Source organism: Eptatretus burgeri, chromosome 1, assembly GCF_056783735.1.
Source record: "Eptatretus burgeri isolate ZD-2024b chromosome 1, Ebu_testis_v1, whole genome shotgun sequence".
Lineage (NCBI taxonomy): Eukaryota > Metazoa > Chordata > Myxini > Myxiniformes > Myxinidae > Eptatretus > Eptatretus burgeri.
Genome location: NC_140961.1, coordinates 67,746,485 through 67,770,165, shown reverse-complemented (window position 1 = coordinate 67,770,165; position 23,681 = coordinate 67,746,485). Strand labels below are relative to the sequence as shown.

General features: G+C 37.6%; 1 long non-coding RNA gene across 2 annotated transcripts in view; it reads left to right on the top strand.

Annotated features, from left to right (window-relative positions):
• The first annotated feature begins 728 nt into the window (after positions 1–728).
• Positions 729–23,681, top strand: part of LOC147034659 (uncharacterized) — a 165,261-nt gene continuing 142,308 nt past the window's right edge. The window contains exons 1-3 of one of the 2 annotated variants that reach the window (XR_015059637.1): positions 729–837; positions 2,830–2,943; positions 18,836–19,000. This is a non-coding gene — a long non-coding RNA (uncharacterized LOC147034659). Of the gene's footprint in view, positions 838–2,829; positions 2,944–18,835; positions 19,001–23,681 lie in introns of those variants that run through there. The other variant, XR_015059636.1, reaches the window with a different exon arrangement.

The window sequence follows — 23,681 nt, the reverse complement described above, 5'->3', positions numbered from 1 at the left end:
CACTCTCCCTCCCCCTTCCCTCCCTCCACTCTCCCTCCCCCTTCCCTCCCTCCACTCTCCCTCCCCCTTCCCTTTCCCTCCATCCTTTTCTCTCCCCTCTCTTTCTCCCCCCCAAATATTCCCATCAGCGAAGCGACGAGTGATATTTTCCAGCTGAAAATAATAATAATAATAAGAAGAAGAAAACGTCGACGTTTCTTGGACCATTATGAGCATCTCGTTTCGAGACCATTTAGAGCATCCTCTGATCCTCCATCCATAGTGTTTACTGAACGCACAAATCAACAAACGAAAAATAATTACATCAAACAGCGGAGAATCCGCCCTCGTCTATCAAACAATGGATGCAAACAAATCACAAGTTGTGATTCACAACTGGTGTTTCATGTGCATGTTTTCATCCAAGCACGGAGTAATACACAATTATTACCATAACTACACCTGCATCTCAACATGCAATGTTGTGACACACCTGTTGTTCCTTGTTTGCACTGCAGCATGTCCGTGTTCTGTCGTTTTGAGGAACACCTCTTTAACACGCTGAACAATAAGCTCGGACTCCAAGCGCAGACAGAGAACCGATGAAGTCATTGGTGAGAACGATTTTGGTTAAAAAGTGGGTTAAATGTGAGCAACAGTGAAAGGAGGGAAGTGAGTAGGTGTGAGAAAAAGAAAAAAAAATGTGCATGATACAATAATATTGAGAAATCAGTGTTATTCCCATGAACAAACACTGACAGGCATTTGGCAAGGAAATACTGGGGACCTGGATGCAGGAAGAGGCCATTTGGCCCATCATGCCTGCGCTGTATCAACACCACCAATCAAATGGTGCAGGTAATCAACTTCATTTCACTTTGGGGGAGGAGAACAGTGGAGCAGACACAGGGACATCTGCAGGGTGTTTTCTTTGGGGGGTTGGGAAGGTGGGGGGAAGAGGGCGATGAAGAGGTTCATTTGGTGAGGAATGAATAAGCACTAACAGCACCTTCATTTCTGTTTTTCCTTTCTTTTTTACAAGACCCTCACGCAGATATCACAATTACGACCCAGGTATACAATCACCCATTCATACCCAAGCTATACCTACCACTCCTGCCAATATCCCGGTACCTCTCTATCCCCATTGCTTCTCGGTACCTATCCAGTTACAGTTTATACGCATCTCCTGTTTTTTGCTGTCACTACCTTCCCAGGGTGACTAGTACATGCATTAACTGCTCTCTAAGTGAAAGACCCCGCCTTACTCCAGTACTTTTATTTATTTATTAATTCACGCTATAGCTCCTGGTCTTATCACTGTCCTTTCTGCTGAAAAAGTGTTCTCTGCACTTATTTTGTCTCCACGTTAATGATCTTAAACCTCTGTATTATGAGATCCTCTCGTAACCACCTCGAATGTATAAAGTCCTCTCTCCATCAGCCGGTCCTCATAGCTCAGTCTAGCTACCCCCAGAATCAATGAGGCCACTCTAAGCTGGACCTATCAGCACCACATTCATTATATCTGCCTCCTGGTGAAACTCCCAAAATCCAGGATCACTGCTCACCTCCATTCATTCGTTCCTCTCTTTTTTGTTTTCTCGCTGTGGAACAAACTTCCACATTCTCTTGAATTCTTCTGTCCAGTTCTTCAAGACAGCTGTTCACCACCATCTGCGATTGTTCCGCAATCCAAGAACCATGACCTTTTGTATCCCCATTAACCCACTCCAAGTCCATCCATGTCTTTCCAAATTTCCCACCCCTCATTTCTTCCCCACATCTTATTTTGTCCCTCATCTCTGCTGTTGTTGGTGTGTTTCCCCCCTCTCTTTCCACTGTTCCTTTTGTTTTGTTACATCCTGATCCGCTCGATGTTCTCACTCCTCCACGAGCAAAACCTCTCTTTGGCATTCTACAGATGCGACAATCAAAACTGTACACAATATTCCAGTGCATACTTCTCATATAATACTTCGGTAAACATTTCCGATTGGCCATGTGTGCTGCTTAAGTATGACCATTTGCCTGTAGTCAGCAGTTTGAAGCAACGGAGCAGGCGTAGTGTGGACACATCACCCATCGAGCTATTGCCCAACACGTCCGTTCGATTGCAACTGCAAAGCACGAACGCCGAGGAGATGGAAACGAACAGAAAAGCAATTTCATCATGAGGACAGGACAGAACAAAAAATAAAAAAACGACCCACGAAACAAAAAGCAAGAATCACAAGCTATTGCCTCATGGGATTCCGATGTGGCAACTTCGTTATTATCGCTTACTACTGTCCTTGTTTTCATTTATCGGCTGCTACCTATTGCAATCGTTTATTTGCTGCGATCTAAACTCCTTATCATTTCTCGAGATTATTTGCAAGAAAACAAGAACAAGGACGTATTGTGCAACGAAATGTGAAAATATGTTCTTCACACTCTAACTGTATCCTTACTACTGTATATACCATAACAACCTGATTTATTGTTGGGTGTACAAGTCTTGTTGTTTCAGACATGCCTGATTTTATTGATCGTAAAGACAACACGAGCAACACTTTTTTTTTTCCTTGTTTGAAGCTCAAAATCCACAATTTACAAACGTTTTGCAATGTATACCCCTGCACAGCACCTGTGGGAATATTAATAAAGATAAATCCTTGGTGGTGTAGTAATTCTATGTAAATCAGGACAACATTGTTAACAAGTAACTATTTGCAATGTAATGTCGTTATGTGGGGCTGGCGAGATAGCATAGATCATTGAGGTATGCACACTAACCTTTGAGCTGTCACAAGCTGGGTTCGAATCTTGGCAAAGCTATAAACTGTTATCCTGGTGTTTTGCGGGCAGGGTGAGGCATCGGCATGTGTGCGCCATCCATCGGTGGGACATCAACCTGGAAGACCCAGGAACTAGCACTGGTTCTTGATGGTGTATTTTGGCACCGCTGGGGCTTGAACTCAGGTACCTTAAGATCATTAAAGTAGACTGTCTTAACCATTAAGTCACCATCAAGCTGAGCCGTACATGTGAATTTGGTTGCATCAAGGTCTTTTGGTGTATCGGGACATCCTTTGTTGAGAAAGTCAATTGGATCTCCATCACAGTGCCAGTCGCCATCCCCCTCCACGCTCGCGAGCAACTTTGTATAGTCTAGCCATTAAAGGAATTTTTACACACACACACACACACACACACACACACACACACACACACACACACACACACACACACACACACACACACACACACACACACACACACACACACACACACACACACACTCACATTTCTGTATTTTCAACAACATTAGCCTCATGCACACACATTCAGCTCAAGTACACCTTGAGTAAAAGTGCAAACTATACTTCAAAGGCATTCTTTTGTGATTTGTTGGAGCAAGGGTTTCCCCAAATTACGTCACTTATTGATATCTCCGAGCATTTTCCCACACACTAGCTGAGACATAGCCATTTGTTTTGTGAGATATGGCTCGAATTGTTCAATACATTGAAACTTCAACACTTGAAGCACTTTGTGAAGCTTACACTGTATATTCCGTCTTTCTCACAAGCCAATGATACACGATAAGCTCATGTCACTTCAGAGTATATGGGATGGATCCACCACCTATTTCTTCATTTTCATTACCACTGCCACCATAGGTTATGTTTTCACTCCTGTCTGTCTGTGAGAATGATATCTCAAAGTTAGAGACTGATTCAGATGAAATTTGAAAAATCTTCGATTTTGTAAATAACAAACAAAAATGCTAACTCACTCAGAGAGTGACACTTGCCATGATAATTACTCTCGCCGAAGGAGAGGGTATTGCATTTGGGTCTGTTTGTCTGTTTGTTTGTTACTTGCAAATCGAAGATTTTTCAAGTAATTGGTTCATCGATTTTGTTATTGTCTGTCTGTCTGTTTGTTTGTTTGTTTGTCTCCTACAGGTCGTAATTTTAAACCGATCTTCACGAAACTTCACCACATGGTAGAGTTTGTCATCAGCAAGAAGCCAATTATTTTTGAGGTCAACATAGAACAAAAGGTCAACATAGGCCCAAGGTCAACAACTAAGGAGGCATTTCTAAAATCGTCAATTTTCATCCGATTGACTTGAAATTTGAAGAGGATTTGCATATCAGGTCACTGAATCCAACAACCAATTATTTTCGACATCAACAAAGGCCAAAAGGTCAACATTAGGCCGAATTTCTAAAATTGTCAATTTTCATCCGATTGACATGAAATTTGAAGAGGAGTTGCATATTTGGTCATTGAATTCAACCACCAATTATTTTTGAGGTCAAATTTGTTTGATGGATTTCGCAAGTGTCGTGCTCTGCACGTCGTCTTCTTCTTGTTACTTGCAAAATCGAAGATTTTTCAAGTATAGTGGTTCGTCGATTTTTGTTATTCTGTCTGTCTGTCTGTTTGTCTTCAGGTCACAATTTTAAACCGATCTTCACGAAACTTCACCACACAATAGAGGTTGTCATTCGAAAGAAGCCTATTGTTTTTGAGGCCAAAGGTCAACAACTTCGGTGGGATTTCTAAAATCCTCAATTTTCATCCGATTGACTTGAAATTTGAAGAGGATATATATTTCAAGTCAATGAATTCAACGAGCCAATCATTTTGGAGATCAACACGGACCAAAAGTTCAACAACTAAGGTGGTATTTCTAAAATCCTCAATTTTCATCCCATTCACTTGAAATTTGAAGAGGATTTGCACATCAGGTCATTGAATTCAACCACCAATTATTTTGGCGGTTAACATAGGCCAAATGGTCAACATAGGCCGAATTTCTAAAATTGTCAATTTTCATCCGATTTACGTGAAATTTGAAGAGGAGTTGCATATTTGGTCATTGAATTGAACCACCAATTATTTTTTAAGGTCAAGTTTGTTTTCTGGATTTTGCAAGTATCATGCTCTGCATGACGTCTTCTTCTTGTTTGTTTGTCCGCACAGAACTTTTGGGGTTTTATCCGCAACCTCTTGTCGGATTGAGACAAAATTTTCACCATTGATGCGACAACTCATGTTATGTAGAATGTTTTAATGAGTATGGTGTCATAGGTCACGTGGTGTGGCAGCCATGTTGGAAAAACGGAAAAACTTTGGACCTCTGTATCTCTGAAACTGTACCAAGGAAAAAATTGAAACTTGGCACATAGCAAGTACTCCTCATGTGGTATGAGTGTGATATTGTTATGACATCATAGGTGCCTTTGTTATGACGTCATAATTGCATTTGTAGAATGTTACATCCGATCAGTATGAAAATTTTTGTGGGTCATCTAGGGATAAGATGGACCACAAAAATTTGTTGATGATGTCATCAGTCACGTGATTTGGCAGCCATATTGTTGTTTTTTTAACCTTCAAAATCTTCTCTGAAATGGCCTAACAGTTTGAGGCAAAACTTTACACATATGATCGCCTATCCATGAGCAACAAAAGGGTTACACATATTATGTCATTGGTCACATGGTTTGGCAGTCATGTTGGATTTACCCTAAAAACCTATAAAAATACACCACTCAAAAGAAGTCCTGGTGAGGGTCTGCAATCTCTGATTGCTCTTTTTCTTATTTGAAAATGGAAGATTTTGATGGCTTACATTGCTCATGTGTTTGCATTATAACATTTAGGAACCTGCAGGGTTTGCTAGTTATGGTATATATTCCATTGAACATCAATCGATGGGCATTTACTAGTAATAGGCATCCACAACCATTCTTGATCATGTTGTGGAACTTCACCCACACATTTTTAGCTTATCTGGAATTTAAATTCCAGATAAGGTATTGTCATCATGCACCATCCATCCATCCATGTCTCCTATTTTGACTTTTTGGGCCAAACTGCCAGGATGATCGAGTTGAAATTTGGCAACAACATTCCTCTCAAGGCTGGTAACAGGAATTACGAAGTTCATTCCGGTCACATGACTTTAAGTAGGTAAAAATGGCCGACAGTAAATTTCTTCAAAAGTCTTCTTATACAGACCCACCAGTCAGAATGCTACCAAATTTTGGTTACAACATTAGGCCAGGGTAGGGATGTTAAATTGCAGGGGTCATACCAATCACTTGTCTGGAAGTGTTTCAAAATGGCTGACTTCGTCAACTTTTGTGAAAATCGCATAAATTCTTTTGAAAATTTTCCTCTCTAAACCCATCAGTCAGAATGCTATCAAATTTGTGTTACAGCACTAGGGCATGGCCCAGATAAGCTCCAGGTCCAGTGGTCCTATTTTTTCCTTCCACCCTCATTTTGTCACCTTTATTCGCTTTTTTCAATTTGTTTTCTCTGCCACTACGAGCGATTGACACAAGTAGGGTGAATATACTGATTCTGGCTCACTTTTCCCCATGTAAGTGAATGGGAGGATTTTCAGCAATTCATTTTTTTCCCCTAAAAATAAACCCCCTTTTTATCCCAAGGTATATTTATTTGTCTCCCCTTTTAACCGAGGGGCACTCTTTTCAAATAACCAATGCAATAATATAAAGATTTGTTCAAGTAGTAAAGTAGTAATGTGATTTGTTAAAGGTGATTCTAAAGAAATATCTGAAACATTTAAGCCGAGGGGCACTCTTTTTCAAACAACCAATGCATATTGTTTAGCTCACTCATTGAACCTATAAAGATTTGTTCATTCTTAAATTCCTTCAATAGTTTAATTTTCTTTGCACAATAATCCCCAACTAAAATATTTAAAAATAAAACATTTGAAACTTTATATTTTTTAAGATACCCCTTTTGTGCCATTACGAAATGATAAACTTCTATTCATGCTCTTGTTTGACCACCTCCTGAGCCAGATATCAGTTTGAGATTATAGTAAATTGTTTTTCCATTGTTCAATTGATAACCATCAAAGTTTTCAGTCCATTCAAGGATATTAATTTTTTTTCTTTACATCTTCGAACTTACTAGTTTTTAAATTGATTCGCTTATTTGTTTTATTTACCTTTGTTTTAGTTATTTTTTCAATAAGACTTATTTGATATTTTTCACATTCATTATGTTTTCCATTTATATTGTTACGGCTGTGGAAATTCGCATTACACCATAAAGGGCCCGTAGGTGAGATATCTCTAAGTACATGTGTAGTTAGCCCAAACCCGTTGTATAGAGGGAATTTATGTGATCCATTCGGGCTGCGATCCTTTGAGTTAGGCATTTTTCTTTTTCTATCTTTTATTTCAAACACGCAACATTTCAACAACCACGCCATCCCCATCACAGCGCCAACCACACTGAAACCACGCCACCTCCACCATCTACGCTACCACATCTTCGCCACCCGCCATTCAACAGGCTCCGTGCGGTTACGATCTCCGCGGAGGAACAAACAAAAACCAACAAGGATGCTCGGTGGGTTTTTCCCGTCTGACTTCCCCGCGCTTTGGAGTGGAGGAAGAGCGATGCAGGTCAAAGGTCAGAGGTCATGTAAAGGTGTGGCCTCTTTTTGGGGGAATAATTCTCTGGCTCCGAGCCAAAAACTGACTCCCTCGGCCCCCAAACAGGGCGGGGCAAAGGGCGGAGCCCGGGGCGATAAAAGACGGACACGGGCGGGCGCAAGGAGCACTTTTTCTTCCTCTTTGTCTTGGCTGGTGGTTCGGTTGGTTTTTGTGGAGAGTTGGTCTTCAGGAAGAGGTCCTGTGCCCGTGCCTTGGCGAGCGGCCCTGTCACGAAGGCACGGACGGGAGACGCGGCGGCGCCCGTTGCGAGGTGGACCTGTGCGTCCGGACGGGGAGTGCCAGAGAAGGTTCGCCAGCCGCGAGAGAGGTCGGGGCCGGGCGCGACCACGCTGACGGTCGGGGGAGAGGGACTCACCAGCCAAAGGGAAGTCGCGACTTCTTTCTTTCTTTTCTTTGGGGTTTTTGTATGGATCTTGTGGCGCCGTGTCTCGTAAAGTAGAACTGTTAAAGTGTTGCCGTGTGTACGCGTATTCAGTTGTAGCTCTGCATAGTTTCTTTTGTTTTAATTGCTTTATGTGCATTTTGATTGTGTATTGCTGTAAATACGTGCCTTACGTGCTTGTCTGTGTGTGCGTGTGAATAAAATGCTTGCTTGTTGAACTGTGCCCGTTTCGCTTTGTCTTTTCTCTATTGACCCTCCATCTTGCATCACGGAAAGGGGTTCGTAGTGGGTGAAACATCCCAGTAATTAATCGGAACGGTCAAGGCCGACGATAACACCACTCGGTTATCACTGTAGCACGGAACGGACCGCTTAAGCGGTTCGTGTCCGGAGTCGGCCTGTGGCGTGGTACGATCGCCCGGTCGACCATCCGCGCAGGTACTTAGGTAGATCGAATTTGGCGAGCAACCCTATCCTGCGCGGGTGGGCAATTGGCACGGTCGTGGTGGGGTGAAACCCCCACCCGTGACTAGCTCGCGGCGTTGTTCCGAGAAGGTCACAACAGAATTGTCCGTCCAGTGGGTGACGTGCCGCGATTCGAGTGACGCAGCCGTCCGCACACTGGCGGGCGCGAATTCGCAACAATATACTAAGACTGAGATTTTCTCCACTCTTTAGTTTGATTAATACTTGGTTTGACCATTTATATATTGTGAAAAAACGCGGCAGTAGCCCTTAAAAACCCTAACCCATCTTCCCATCGTTAAAACACAATCTACTCTATACACTCTATCATACAATATCCATATGGAACACAATATATTCCATTATCTAAAATAAATCTCTCATCATCAAAGGCTCCTAATGCCTTTTTATTTACTTCTTCACTATATATCTTATGTTTATAACTTATTATTGTATTCATTTTCCAATATTCTTCTTTCTTATTCATCAAACAATTATTATTTCTAAAAGTTATTGATTTCTTTATTACATATTTCTTTATTCCCTTTAACCTCTTATCAATCTGATCACCATACTTATAAGCATATGCCTTTGCTCTCAATCCAATAAACTCACTCATTACTTTTCCACCCAACTCATCCTTAAACTTACCAATATTTCATTACAACCCCACTATTTCATTCTTTTTTGAAAATAACTCACTCTTCTTACTAAAATTACTTGTATCATATACTCCAATATTTTTCTTCAGAGCTTTATAAAAATCATCAGTTTTTATATCGAGGATAAAACTATCAGTGTCCATATACAACAATGGAACATTTTCACCAAACTCTTTCTTTAAGCCATTACACAAATAATCATCCATCAATATCTGATTAATCAAGAACTGCTGTTCCAATATAAATTGGTGTATCCATTACAATACCTTCCTTTTCCATATGAATCGCAGTAAAGTTCTCTGAAAAAACCTCTTCTCTCTCAAAACTTGGTTTATTTATCAATCGAGAAGCTTCTTTCCAAGATGTTGCAAATCTAATGCTTTGCCTGTTTCTAACATACTCCATTGTCTTTCCAAAGACAGAATTATTCATCAATTTATAGAATTCCCCTTCAAGTTTTACCTTTGTATTTGTTCTCATATCTGTATTGAATTTAATATACTTTTTCATCCAAGCACTTTGTTTAAATTTTAAAACTCGATGGATTTTAGCTACTCTCAATCCTTCTCTCAAAAACTGTTTCAAGCTTCTCTGATGCAAAACATATCCCTCTTTATCATAGAATGTTGTTAATAACTTTTCTGTTGATTTGCCTTTAATATTAAAACTTTTATGATAATCACTTAACCATTCTTTCTTTGGGGTTTCTTTCTCACATGCAAAAGGAAGGTCTTTATGCTTATTATGAAGATCACTCGGGTACCTCAAATCAACTTCAAAATAATAACCTTCTTCTTCCACATTCAATTCCTCTTGAGAAGAAATAACAATATTCATCAAAGCCTTTTCATAATCCTTTTCTTCCACCCACTCTAATTTACCATAAAGCAGAGATTGAGACATTGCCCATCCATACAAATTATGAGCATCAAAATACATCAAATATTTACTATCTTTTTCACTATCATAATTTGGAAGATATTTATTATTTGCTTTAGCATATCTTTTTGAACATACTTGTGATATTCCACCTCTCTTGGACTTCTCAATCATAAAAAGCATATCTACATCGCTGATTAAATCTATATCTAGTTTTGTCATTTTCAACATTGCACTCCAAGCTAGACCAGGAGCTGTGAAATAGTAGGCAGGATCTAATCCATAACAATTTTTATTATGACAGAGTGATCTAAAGGCTTCAAACACATCAGCTAATAATAAAACATGTTTTTAGATACAAATCATGATATTCTCCAAGGTTCTTTATCTTAAATGTTTTCCAACTTTCTTATGCGTGTTTATATTCCTTATCACTTATCTCTTTCTTCTTCATAAAGTTTATTATAGAAACTTTCTTTTGATGGAAGTTGTGTTTCTTTAAATCTCATAAATGAATCCATATAATCATAAGGATAAATTCCCTAACTTGTAAGAATTTTCTCTTTACTTTGAATTTCATTCCTTGTTTGAATTTCCTCTCCAGTTAGAATTCCCTCTTTAATCAGAATTTCCTCTTTAGTTAGAATTTCATTCATCATTTGAATTTTCTTTATAATTAGAATTTCATCTTCAGTGAGAATTTCTTCATTAATTTCCTCATTAATTGGAATTTCCTCTTTACTTTGAATTCTCTCTTTTATCTGAATTTCCTCTTTAGTTAGAATTTCCTCTTTTGGAAAGATTGAATTAAGATTTGGAAAAGACCCCTTTGAGCTTAGATTTGATGCGAGGTTGGCTTGTGGTGTTCCCATAAACTTGGAAGAATCTAGAAACCTAATACGAGTTAAAGGTTTTGTGAATATAATTTTTGTAAATGAAATATACTTTTGACTTGTGTTTGTAATGGCAGAAATATTCCCTGGTGTTTTTGAAAGTTCATTTATAAATAGATGTGTATCATAGTTGGTGCTGTTGTGAAGAAAGACTGGAATAAAAGAAGGAAATTTATAATTAAGATTACAACAGGAATGAGCGGTACCTCTATATTTACCAGTAAGATAACAATGATCCCTAACTTTAGACTCCTCAATTTCCTCCTCACAAATATGACAGATATTGTTCTTTCTAATTTCTAATTTTTCTTCTTCGGTTAATTTCATCGGTTCATTTGTTTCTTTCATTAATTTAGTTAGTCATACAATCCTTTTCTAATCGTTTTACAAACTCTTGTGAAGCTTTTTTCCACTATAATGTTCAAGTTTATTATACTTTTCTCCAACAGATGATTTGATATAATAACAGAAACCACAAGGAATATGTTTTTGATATTTATTTGTGTATGATTCTTTTGGATTAGGAGAAGCAGTATTTATCTTTTTGAGGATACATTCAAAATCAGCATATATCACAAATGGGTGCATGATAGATTTATTATAATCTTCAAAAGAAATCATTTCATCAGGTTTAGGCATTGTAATTACAGCTCATTTATGATTACTACAATATTTTGAATGTTGTTCTAATCGTTCTTTTGTATGAAATTAATTAAGACATCGCTTACAAGGATATATTTTGTTTGCTGTTCTGAATACCTGAGAAGAGCTTAATCTTGATAAATTATTGATGTATGTATAATGTGAATTCTTTCCAACACTAAAATATAAAAGATCAATGTGTGTTTCTTCATTTTTATAGTTGTTTGAAATTTTTCATATTTGAACTTTGTTTTTATGCGTTCATCCATATACATTAATAGAACAATTAATCTTTTTCTCAAATTTAGGAATACCTGTTAGTAGCATTGGGAATTTAAAATCTTTAATGTCCAAGGTATTCTCATATTTCATATATTGTTTTACTCTTTCTGAATTACAATTTGGTGGATGTAAGTGAGCAAGAACAGACCAGAGAAAACATTTATTATCATTGTTCTCAATATTAACAACTGCCTTCTTTAGTTTTATTTCTTTTGGTAATTCAATATAAGAAGAAGCTTTAAGAGGGTTTGATTTTAGAATGTGTATATCTACAAAGATGACTTTTTAAAATATTAAATCCACTTCCTACCACCATATTATCAACATCCTCATCTTGTCTTGATAGTTCTTCATAAACCCCACAATTCAAAAAATCTTGAAATGATGTTATAAAATGAAGATCTGTTCTCATATCAGGAGTTTCTTCTTCATCTTGTCTTTTCATATTCATTTTCACTCCCATATAAAACTTTCAAGTTTTCATTTCTTTTAATGTCTTTTTAATAGATTTTTCAACATCAGGTTTCACTATTTCAATTGATTCAGCTATTGATGATGGACCGGGTTCTCCAAATTGAAAAATCCTTATTTTTATATGCCCTTTAAATGCACCATCAGTGTTTTCAATATAATAGTCTCCCTTTACTTTAAACTCATTTTTCTTGTGTTTTTGTGATTGAAGGTGATTCTTATAACTACTCTTCAAAACATCCTTTGAGCAGATATCACAATGTTTTCTTTCCAACTCAAGAGGAGATATTTGATGAAATAGATTACATGTGTGTTTGTTGGTTCGAAGGTATTTTTTATAATGTTTATATTCGTGATTACAAACATCGCAGTACCTTGTATTCACCATATTTATACAATAAAACTTTGCTTAAACTAAAATTTTCTTGATGAAAATTTCGTTTAATTTATAGGTGAATCTGTGCTTAAAACCATTTTATCCTCCAACTTTTTTCACTTAATAAATACAATGTTTCAAAACACAAAAGACAAGTTTCAATCAATCTCTTCATTTATTAAAGATACTGAGAAATATATCAAGGATGTAAAATTGAACAAAGATAAATATAACAACTATTGGATAAAAACAATTATGGTGGATAAGATGAGTTCAATTTCCTTCAGTGGAAGGGCTTTTAGTATATCTGGAAGAACATCAATTAATGTATCGCGAACAAAAGTTTCTCCTCTCCTTCTGGTAATATATTCAAAACTAGAAAAAGCAATGAAACAAGAAAAAGTATCAAAAAATAAAAACCTTATGGATGAAGCTTTAGAAAGAAAAGATAAGACCATCTGTAATATGCAAGGAGAAATTTGTATTTTTTTCAACAACCCCAAAGATGCAAATTCTGATGAAATAAAGGATGTTAATATATCAGGTGAAATGATATTTCGTTCAATAGTAGTTAAGGATCATTTTAAAATTACCTTTAATCTAAAAAATGTTGTAGTTGAATCTGGTAATGAAAAAAAGTATATAGATATCAATGGTAATGTTTCTACTAATTAAATATGAGTCATTATTCAACTGAAGATTTTGAAGATTATGAGAGTGATTATGATAGTTTTATCGATGATTCTGAAGATGAACTTGATTTTAAGTAAAGTTTTACTTTATAAATATGCTAGACTTCCCTGATTCTCCATATGACAAATTTGAGAATTGTCCTGCGTGTGATAGAGTGGGATTAAACACAGAGTCAAAATCCTATAAACAATGTATATTCTGTGATTGTCATCTAATTAATGATCATAAAAAAATATAAAAAGGAAAATAATTCTTTTAGATTTACACCAAAAATGAATTACTTTGCAAGATTGATTAGAGAAATTAATGTAAAGTATGAGGGTGGTACACCTTTCCTTACAAGGGAAGAAACTGAACATATTAGAGAAATGTTCAAAGGATTGTTGTTATATATTATTCACGATTGTCATTTTCAGGGAAATATCAACACAAGATATTGTATAAATAAAATAATGGATTATCTTGAAATTAAACCCGAACTTAGGATAAAATATAGTTTCTAAAAAAGCCAATAATACATTAAATAACCTGTTTTCCAAATATATAAATGAATGATTTTTTTACCCATTTGGGAAAATAAGATAAAATTTAACAACCATAAAAATCTCCCAAATTCATTAAGATGTCTCATAGTTGGTTCAAACAGATGCAGAAAAACCTGCTTACTTTTGAAGATGCTCCTGACTCCCAACTTTTTAGATTATGATAATTTAATAATTTTCACAAAGTCGAGTTTTCAACCAGAGTATCAACTACTCTCACAAGGTTTTAATGCTGGTCTTCAAAAAGAAGACATAATCGGTTTATTTAAACTTCAAAAAAACCGAAATGATGATACCATTGAAGATATAATACAACTATTTTGTGATACACAGAGATGTAAAAAGAAATCAAAACCGATAACTTGTATTCTTAGTGATAATACGGATGATATACCGTCAGTAGGGTGAGTATACTGATTCTGGCTCACTTTTCCCCATGTAAGTGAATGGGGGATTTTCAGCGATTCATATTTTTTCCCTAAAAAATTAACCCCCTTTTTAGCCCAAGGTATATTTATTTGTCTCCCCTTTTAACCTTGGGGCACTCTATTCAAATAACCAATGCAACAAGATAAAGATTTGTTCAAGTAGCAAAGTAGTAAAGTGATTTGTTAAAGGCGATTCTGAAAAAATATCTGAAACATGTAAGCCTCGGGGCACTCTTTTTCAAATAACCAATGCATATTGTTTAGCTCACTCATTGAACCTATAAAGATTTGTTCATTCTCAAATTCCTTCAATAGTTTAATTTTCTTTGCACAATAATCCCCATCTAAAATATTTAAAAATAAAACATTTGAATCTTTATATTTTTCAAGAACCCCCTTTTGTGTCATTATGAAATGATAAACTTCTCTCATTGATCTCATCTGACCACCTCCTGAGTTGCATATCATTTTTTTGCATAAACCACACCATAAACAAGTTTTGTTTCAAATGTTTTCAGTTCGTGCCGTGAAAATGAGGAAGTGTTTTTGGACAGTCATGCTGTGAAAAAATAGGAACTATTCTGTGAGAGACAAGGCCTCATGTTTATATTTTAAATCAGAACACTAACAGGCTTTTAAACATAAGTTTAATAAAAATCATTTCTGGGCATTTTAAGTATGTTTTGAAAATGATTCATACAATTTGAGAATATATCGCCCAATTATTTTCCAAGCTGTCTCGCCCGAAGCGTCATTTCCTGTGGCCACACCCGATGATTAGGCAATTTCCTCATCGTTGCCTTATAAGTGATTCGCCAGACAAAGTTTCTGCCAGATGGGATTTTCATTTTTACAACTGAGACATGAACGATCTTTCTTCCGACGAACAAAACAGCTCACCACAAAGTTGGTAAGCTTGTGTATGGGTTCCTTTTTTAACGATGAAGCAATTGATTATAAATTAAATTGTGATAACTCTGATATTTATTTTTTTTCCTGGCACGTCCTTGGAAGAAGAGCAGTTTTACATATCATGACGAGTTGCATGAAATTAATGCTCTTATTGAAGAGGAAGTCTTATCACGGCCTCTGATCTTTTTGCCACCTTGTACCAATGGTAAAAAACTGAGACATGGACTCTCTTTCTTCCGACGAAGAAAACAGCTCACCACAAAGTTGGTAAGCTTGTGTATGGGTTCCTCTTTCAACGATGAAGCAATTGATTATAAATGAAATCGTGATTATCCTGATATATATTTTTTTCCTGGCAGGTCCTTGGAAGAAGTGGAGTTTACATATCACGATGAGGTGCATGAAATTAATGCTCTTATTGAAGACGTCAATGATCTTAGAAGAGAATTGAAAAACATTTTTAATGACTGGTACGAAGTCTTATCACGGCCTCTGATCTCGAATGAATTAAACCAACGGTGAGACGTGTGTGTGTGTGTGTGTGTGTGTGTGTGTGTGTGTGTGTGTGTGTCCCTATCTGTTTGTCTCTCTCTATCTCTCCCTGTCTGTCTCTTTGTATCTCTCTCTCTCTGTTTGTCTCTGTCTGTCTTTCTACCTACCTCTCTCTATCTGTCTCTCCATCTATACCAGGGGTCGGGAACGTTTTTGACTCAGAGAGCCATTAAAGCAAAATATTTGGAAATCTATTTCAGTGAGAGCCATATAATATATTTTAAGACTGAATTCAACTAAATGTGAGTATAATAAGCCTCTGAATTTATTCTTTTAAATAATGTTGTGATAATACTCACCATTAATGGGACTTCTGGTGCTGCATGGATTTGCTGATGGCTTTGTAGTCTGGTTGGTACTTGGTGAGGTTAAGCTTCATGCAAGCGTTGAGGCTTTCATCCGTTAGACGTGATCGTAGGTTGGACTTGATGTTTTTAAGATGTGAGAATGACTGCTCACATGCATACGTAGATCCAAACAAGGTCAATACAGCAATACTCACACGCTGCAGTGTGAGGTATGTGACAGGAAGCGCGTTCCAAGTTTTGATAATCAGCTCGTCTTCGGGTTGAAATTTTTTCATTTCTGTCCACATGTGCTTGCTCGCCAACTCTGCTTTCTGTCATGCGATTCTTTCCAAATCTTCATTCAGTGACTTGAACTTATTCACCCACATGTCTGAGGCCTTCAGGTCAGCCACTTCTGCTTCAAAATCTCTGACGGAGACACCAGGAATGTAACTCAGGTCGGCTGTGTTCAGTGAACACTCGTTTGGATGGGTGATGAACTTAAAAAGACGAGTGTGCTCACAAAATTCTCCAAAGCGTGCTTTGAATGACTGTAGGAGACTGGATGTGAAGCCAGCTAACTGGTGGAGATCAAAGTTTTGAGTGGGCTCACTTGCTGTGCATGCATCTTTAAATTGTCTCAGTTTTTCAAAATGTAGTAAACGACCTGTTTCAAGATCCATGATAAAGAGCTCCAGCTTGTTTTCAAAAGCAAACACGGCTTGTTGAAGGGATAACACTGTATTTCCAATGCCTTGCATTTTCACGTTGAGCTCGTTCAGATGTTCAGTCATATCCACGAGATAGTAAAACTTGAGGAGCCACTCAGTTTCGGCTAGCTCAGGATGCTCAATCCCTTTCATTTCAAGGAAAGTCCGGATTTCGTTCAGGCAAGCCGCAAAACGGCTAAGCACCTTCCCTCTTGACAACCAACGCACATTGCTGTGCAAAAGCAGACCGTGATAGTTATTTCCAACTTCATCCAGCAGTGTTTTAAACTGGCGAGCATTTAAGGCTCGGGCAACAATAAAGTTGATCACACGAATGACCAGCGACATCACTTCGCCAAGCTGCCCATCACACATCTGAGCACAAAGTGCCTCCTGGTGTAGAATGCAATGGAAACTTAGGATGGGTCTATTTTCATGTTCACGGAGAAGCGCCACAAATCCTTTGTTTTTCCCCACCATACACGGAGCACCATCAGTACACACCGAGATAAGTTTATCCATTCGTAGATTTTTTTCTTGAGCGAACTCCATGAAAGACTTGAATAAATACTCACCTCTTGTGGACCCTTTTATTGGCAGAACAGCAAGACTTTCTTCGCGCAGTGTATCACCAGCAGCATATCTTGCAATCACACTGAACTGCGACAAATGGCTTACGTCTGTTGACTCATCCAAAGCCAGGGAAAAGAACGGCGCTGTATTTATGTCCTTCACTTGCGTTTCCTCCACTTGGTTTGCCATCATGATGGTACGATCATGAACAGTTCTTGCCGACAGAGGCATGTCTTGTATCCGTTTGATTATCTTGTCTTTGTTCGGAAGATCATCAAAAAGTTCATTGGCGACATCCAGCATGAACGTTTTTGCATACTCGCCATCTGTGAATGGTTTTCCGTTCCTCACTATTGCTAAAGATCCAGCAAAGCTGGCGGAATTATAGTCACCTTGCCGGGTCCATACGCGGACTTGCTGCTGGCTGGCTTGCACCCTGCTCAGTAGCTCTTGGCACGCTTTCTTTCTGCTGTCTCCCACAGGGTATTTTGATGCAAAGGTAGCATGGCGCGTGTCGAAGTGCCGCTTTATATTCGACCGTTTCATCGATGCAATTTTGTCATTGCAAATTAGACACACCACAGAACCTGCTCTCTCCACAAAGGCGAATTCTTCGGCCCATTCGTCCTGAAATGTACGATACTCCTCATCTTTTTTTCTTTTCGCCATCTTCTTCGTCGAAGGGTTAGCTTTGAGCAAATGAGAGAGAGGGAGATGTTGACCCAAGTGAGTCTGGCTGGCCTGCGCACGGGCTGACATACTCGAGAGGTGCGGCGCGGCCGGCCGACTCTGGGATGCTGTCGCCTCAGCGGTGGCGCGTGATTGGTCGAGATGAATTCCGTGACGCGTCTCGGCGGCGGCACGTCATTGGAGGAACCGAAATCACGAGTCGCCTCAGCGGTGGCGCGTGATTGGTCGAGATGAATTCCGTGACGCGTCTCGGCGGCGGCACGTCATTGGAGGAACCAAAATCACTACTCGCGTCGGCCGCATGACTGGACGAAACAAAAACTGCTTCAGACAATTCGGAGGTGTTTTTTCTTCTCTCCTTCTGCCAAGTTCAGCCCTGCACGTGAATGAAGCACGACACCATTCAAACTATAGGTAAAGCTTCTGCGAGAAATATTGGGCTTTCCAAGTTTCAAACTCCAATTTTATCTGCGAGCCATCAAAAGAGCCATACCTGGCTCACGAGCCACACGTTCCCGAACCCTGATCTATATCCTTGACTCATTATTTTTTTTTCAGCTCGATCACACAACATAAGCTGTTGAAGCAATCTGGTACAACACAGGATTTTCTGGATTATTCTGGAGGTAAATGTTTCTGAATTATTATTTAGTTATTTGTTTATTTATTCTTTTATTAATATCACTCTCTCTCTTTGGAATGTAGTCTTATGTTGGTTGCATCATTAGCTTGGACGTGGTTATGCCAGTACACTGGAATTCATTTTATTGGCCTCGGGAGGCTGAGTCGGCCTCCTAGTGTGTTAATTCAGTGGTCAACGAGGCTTGAACTTAGAACCAACACCAGGCTTATTAATATTACCATGTAATTATCTTTATAAAACCTAATTATTATCCACTTTTTGTTTCAAAACAGAATATGGTGTCTGAGTTTCGAAATCACAAGACATCTGAAGAAGATTGCTGGGAAAGATTATACATTCTCGCAAATTAATATTTAATATTTTCAATTTTGATTAATTTTATTTTTTTGTTTACAATTACTTGATTTTGAATTACAAAAAAAGAATCAAGACATGAAGAGGAGAGGGAGGGAGGGGGGGTAGGTGTGCTCCCCCAATGACCCATCACCCCCTCATCCCACCCCTCCCCTCCCCATGTGTGTGTGGGGAAGGGTGGGGGTGGGATGAGGGAGGTGGTGGGTCAAAGGTGGGGGCGCACAGGGGGGATGAGGGGGGTGGGGCTTGTGTGGGAGGAGCTTGTGGGTGGGGTTTATGTGGGTGGGGCTTCGGTGGGGCTTATGTGGGCGGGGCTTGTGTGGGAGGGGTTTATGTGGGTGGGGGCTTCGGTGGGGTTTGTGTGGACAGCGTTTATGTGGGTGGGGCTTGTGTGGGAGGGCTTTATGTGGGCGGGGGCTTCGGTGGGGTTTGTGTGGGCAGGGTTTATGTGGGTGGGGCTTGTGTGGGCAGGGTTTATGTGGGAGGGGTTTATGTGGATGAGGCTTCTGTGGATGAGGTTTGTGTGGATAAATGGATGGGTGGATGGGTGGATGAGTGGAGCTTGTGTGGATGGGTGGAGATTTTTTTTAATGAAATAAACATGTTGTGTGTGGGGAACTAATTAACGAATCACTAATTATGTGAATATGATGAATGTGGGTGGAGCTTGTGTGGGACTTGTGTGTATGGAGTTTGTTTGGGGTGGGGTTTTTGTGTGGAGCGTGTGGGGGTTTGTGTGTGGTGGGGTTTGTGTGGAGGTTTGTGTGGGGTGGGGTTTGTGTGGAGCTTGTGTGGGGTGGAGTTTATGTGGGTGGGGTTTGTGTGGGCAGGGTTTATGTGGGTGGAGCTTGTGTGGGGTGGGGTTTGTGTGGAGCTTGTGTGGGGTGGGGTTTATGTGGGTGGGGTTTATGTGGGCGGAGTCAAAAAATTTCAATTTATCTTTGTCTTTTGTAATGCCTGTGAATAAAATGAACCTAAAATCTCTTCCCCTTCTAAATCATATATCTTATAAGTCCAAGGAACCGTATCTATTACATATACAATTTTAAAAAGTTCGTTCGTCCATCGTTTAATACAACCTTTTTCAAAATGAGATTTCCACCTACATATTCTTACGATATCACCAACTTTGAACTTAGGTTTTCTGACATTAATCTCTTTTTCATATTTTAATTTTGTAAATGTTTCTGATGGTTTCATATTTGTTGACATGTTAATCGTGTTATTATACTTATCCACAATATCCTGAATAAAAGATGACCATTGTTGTGAACCGAGTTGTGTGAATTTTTTATATAGTCTCTCTTTTAAGGTACGATTAAAACGTTCAACAACAGCCTTCCCTTCATTAAAGGTACTGTATAATGTAATACTCTTATTTTTTTGGAAAATTCATGAATGTCTTGTTATAAAAAACTACCCTCATCAGTCCACAATTTTTTAAGTTTTCTCTTACTTTTATTAAATATCTGTTGAAAGGCTAACATAAGAGTATTACCTGTTTTATTTTTTAAAGGGACAACCCATGCGTATCTACTCCTCAAATCAATAACGGTTAAAGCATACTTGTACCCTTTATCATTATTGAGTTCAAACAAATCAGCGGACCAGATATAATAAACTTCCTTGGAATAAACTTTCCTTCTCTGAAACTTTGTGAATATTGGTTTATGTAATTAATCAGCTAATTGCTCTTCAGTCTGAATGACATCATTAGAGCCGATAAGTTTTTTGAATTTCCAAGTCCAAGTTTCAATTTAGCACTGATTATCTTCTTCACAATGAACCTATCAACTTTTTCTCTCAAGGTTGGATTTTGTATCAGAGACAAATTATACAACATTTCTCTATCGGCTTCATGTTTTTCTTCCAAAGTTGTGGTATTCCCATAATCAATATCGTGCCTCATGCACACTTCATCAACCCTATTGATGGGTTTGCTCCATGGTTTGGGATTGTCTGCCTCATCTAATCTTTTATCCAAGTTTGTGCCTGGACCACAGAAAGAATACCCTGGTAGATGTAATTCCCCCCGGTATTCCAGTAGTTGTAAATTTACTTCTTGATAAAAACTTTTGTATATCTCCTCCGAGTTTGTGTTTGGAGATAAATTGATTTTTTTTTGAACCACACACCGAACATATACCTTTTTGTATAACCCTGTTATTTTTACTTTTAAAATATGAGATTTTTTCGTATTAGTTTTCTTTTTACATTTGAGACAATAACTCATTTATTTATGAGAAAAATTCCAACAGAGTGCAAAAACCTTTTGTTTCCAACATGCACATTTGAATCTTAATTTTTAAAACATAAAGAATCATTAGAAATGCCTTCACTCTCTCCTCCATTTATTTAAGAAAAAAAAAAAAAAAACTTTAATTAACATCAATATCCTCTCCCTGAAAACGATGTCAACGGTCTTGTCGAAAATACTCCTAATAGACTTGTCAATTCTTTGTTTTCCTCCTCAGTGGGTTGAGTTAGTTTCTGTAATACCACCAATCTTTTTGTAATCTCACTGGTTTCCATATTTTCATATTTATTCATTCTCGCTCTTTCCTCCCTCTCCTCTCTTTCCTCCTTCTCTCTCTGCTCTCTCTCCTTCTCTCTCTCCTCCTCTTTCTTCTCCCTTTCCTCTTTCTTCTCCCTCTCCTCCTTCTCTATCTTCTCCTTTTCCTCCTCTTCTCTCTCTTCAACTTCCTCGTCCCTTACTATCCCTAAATCGCTTACACCCCATAGAATATCATACATATATTCATCGGGATTTCTTGTTATTCCTGTATCCAAAATAATTTTTTTATAACAGGAAACCAATTAAATTTCTTTTGAATTTCTAAAAGAGCCTTACTTTTTCTTAACTTTATTATTTTTTCATTATTCAACATTTTAATTAATTCCAAAGTTGTCGGTTTATCAACATCATCATAAAGCCAATCTTTTCTTGAAAATACATCATTCTTATGTTGTAGAACATATTTATTAAAATACCGAATACCCTTTTCTTGAAGGTATGCTTGGACACAGAAATGATAATTTTCTTGAAGGCTTCTTGCTGTCATTTATGTATTAGAAATATATGACAGAATAATATTCTGACACGAAACACCTCCCCATCCTCCCATAGTTAAATCATTTTGTATTTCCTTACTTATTATATATAATCCTGTTTTTTTCTGTTTTCATGATATAAACTAGGGCAAAACCACGATTATATTTACCCTTATTAAATTCTTTTATTTGTTGTTTACTAATCGTGCTTCCACAAAACTCATTCTCTCTACCAAGTGGATAATATTCTTCCTTACGAGACTGATTTAATTATTCCAGGTCTTCCAGGTCAATTTTAAATGACCAATTATACCCTAAATCATTCATATCATACCCCCATTGTACTATTCTCATATGAACGATACGCCCTTCTTTATAAAAATTTATTTTAATTAGAACTGTGAATTCTGTATGACCTGGAGATAAAATCAACACTTCTGTATCTTTGGAATACACGGCCGTTTTATTTCAGGATATATATTGTGATAAATCACTTAATCTCACCAAGTCATTCGCGCCAGTCGGGCTTGGATATTTTTTTTAATTTATAAGCATTTTTCATATTAATATTTTTTGTTGTACTATATTTCTGTCGTTCAGCCTGTGCCTTTGTGTAATAATTTGATAAATCAATATCCAGTTCTTGGGATACACCAAAGATAGAACCATCTTTACCAACATAAGTCATTTATATTAGATTAAAAATAATGTCATTAAAATTTTTGTTTTTGTTGAGTTGAAATAACACATTCAGACATAATTGACCACAACACTTGGAATGTAATTCTTGGACTTGAAATGTTTGATAAACACCATTCTGTAAGAATTTTATGACTTCAATAGGTGGTGGAAGACCGAAACTATCAAAATAATATTTATCTTGATGATTAAAAATACAAACCCAATGAGAACCGTTCCCATTATTATCTTCTAAGTTCATAATAATATTCTTTGTATGTTTAGGCACGTTTGTTAATTCATCTCTCATACAAATAACCACATTATGAATTTTTGATTTCTTACAATATTTGACAAGTTGTAAATTTGATGTATTCTTTCCAAATTCTTTAAACCACTCATCAATGCTCATTTATTTATTAGAAAGATATAATGCATTACCTCTTTTAGTTAATTTTACACCTGCTTGTGTGATGGAAGAAAGCATATCTCCAACTAACAATCTCGCTTCATCAGGCAGACTTTCAAGTTTTTCAGCAAAATCTTCAATTACATCACTTCCACTAATTTGTTTCTCCAACTCTTTGTTATGTCTTTCCAATTATTTTTGAGCCCGGAGTTGAGCCTTCCTTTCGTTGGCAGTTTTCACCGCTGTTGAAATACCACCCGTCAATGCTCCAACCACACTTAAACCAGCAAATAAAGGAATTAGAAATGGGAGAAATCCTCCACTCGTCTCTCTTATTGAATATTTTTTCAACAATGGTTTTGTCATTTTAATTTTAAGTGAGCCAGTATCGTTCAAGATTTTAACCTGTTCTCTTGTGAGCAAAACATCAATTCTTACTGCTCCTTTTCTCTGAATTGTATTAACGTTAATCGTACAAGGCTTTTGATTTTGAACACAAGATGATAGTTTATGAAGATTGATTTGATTAACATATACCCCAGTTGGTAATTTGCCACTCATTTATTTAACAAACAATTATGTGAGACTAATCATAACACCATTATCTGTATTAATCTGTAATTCTG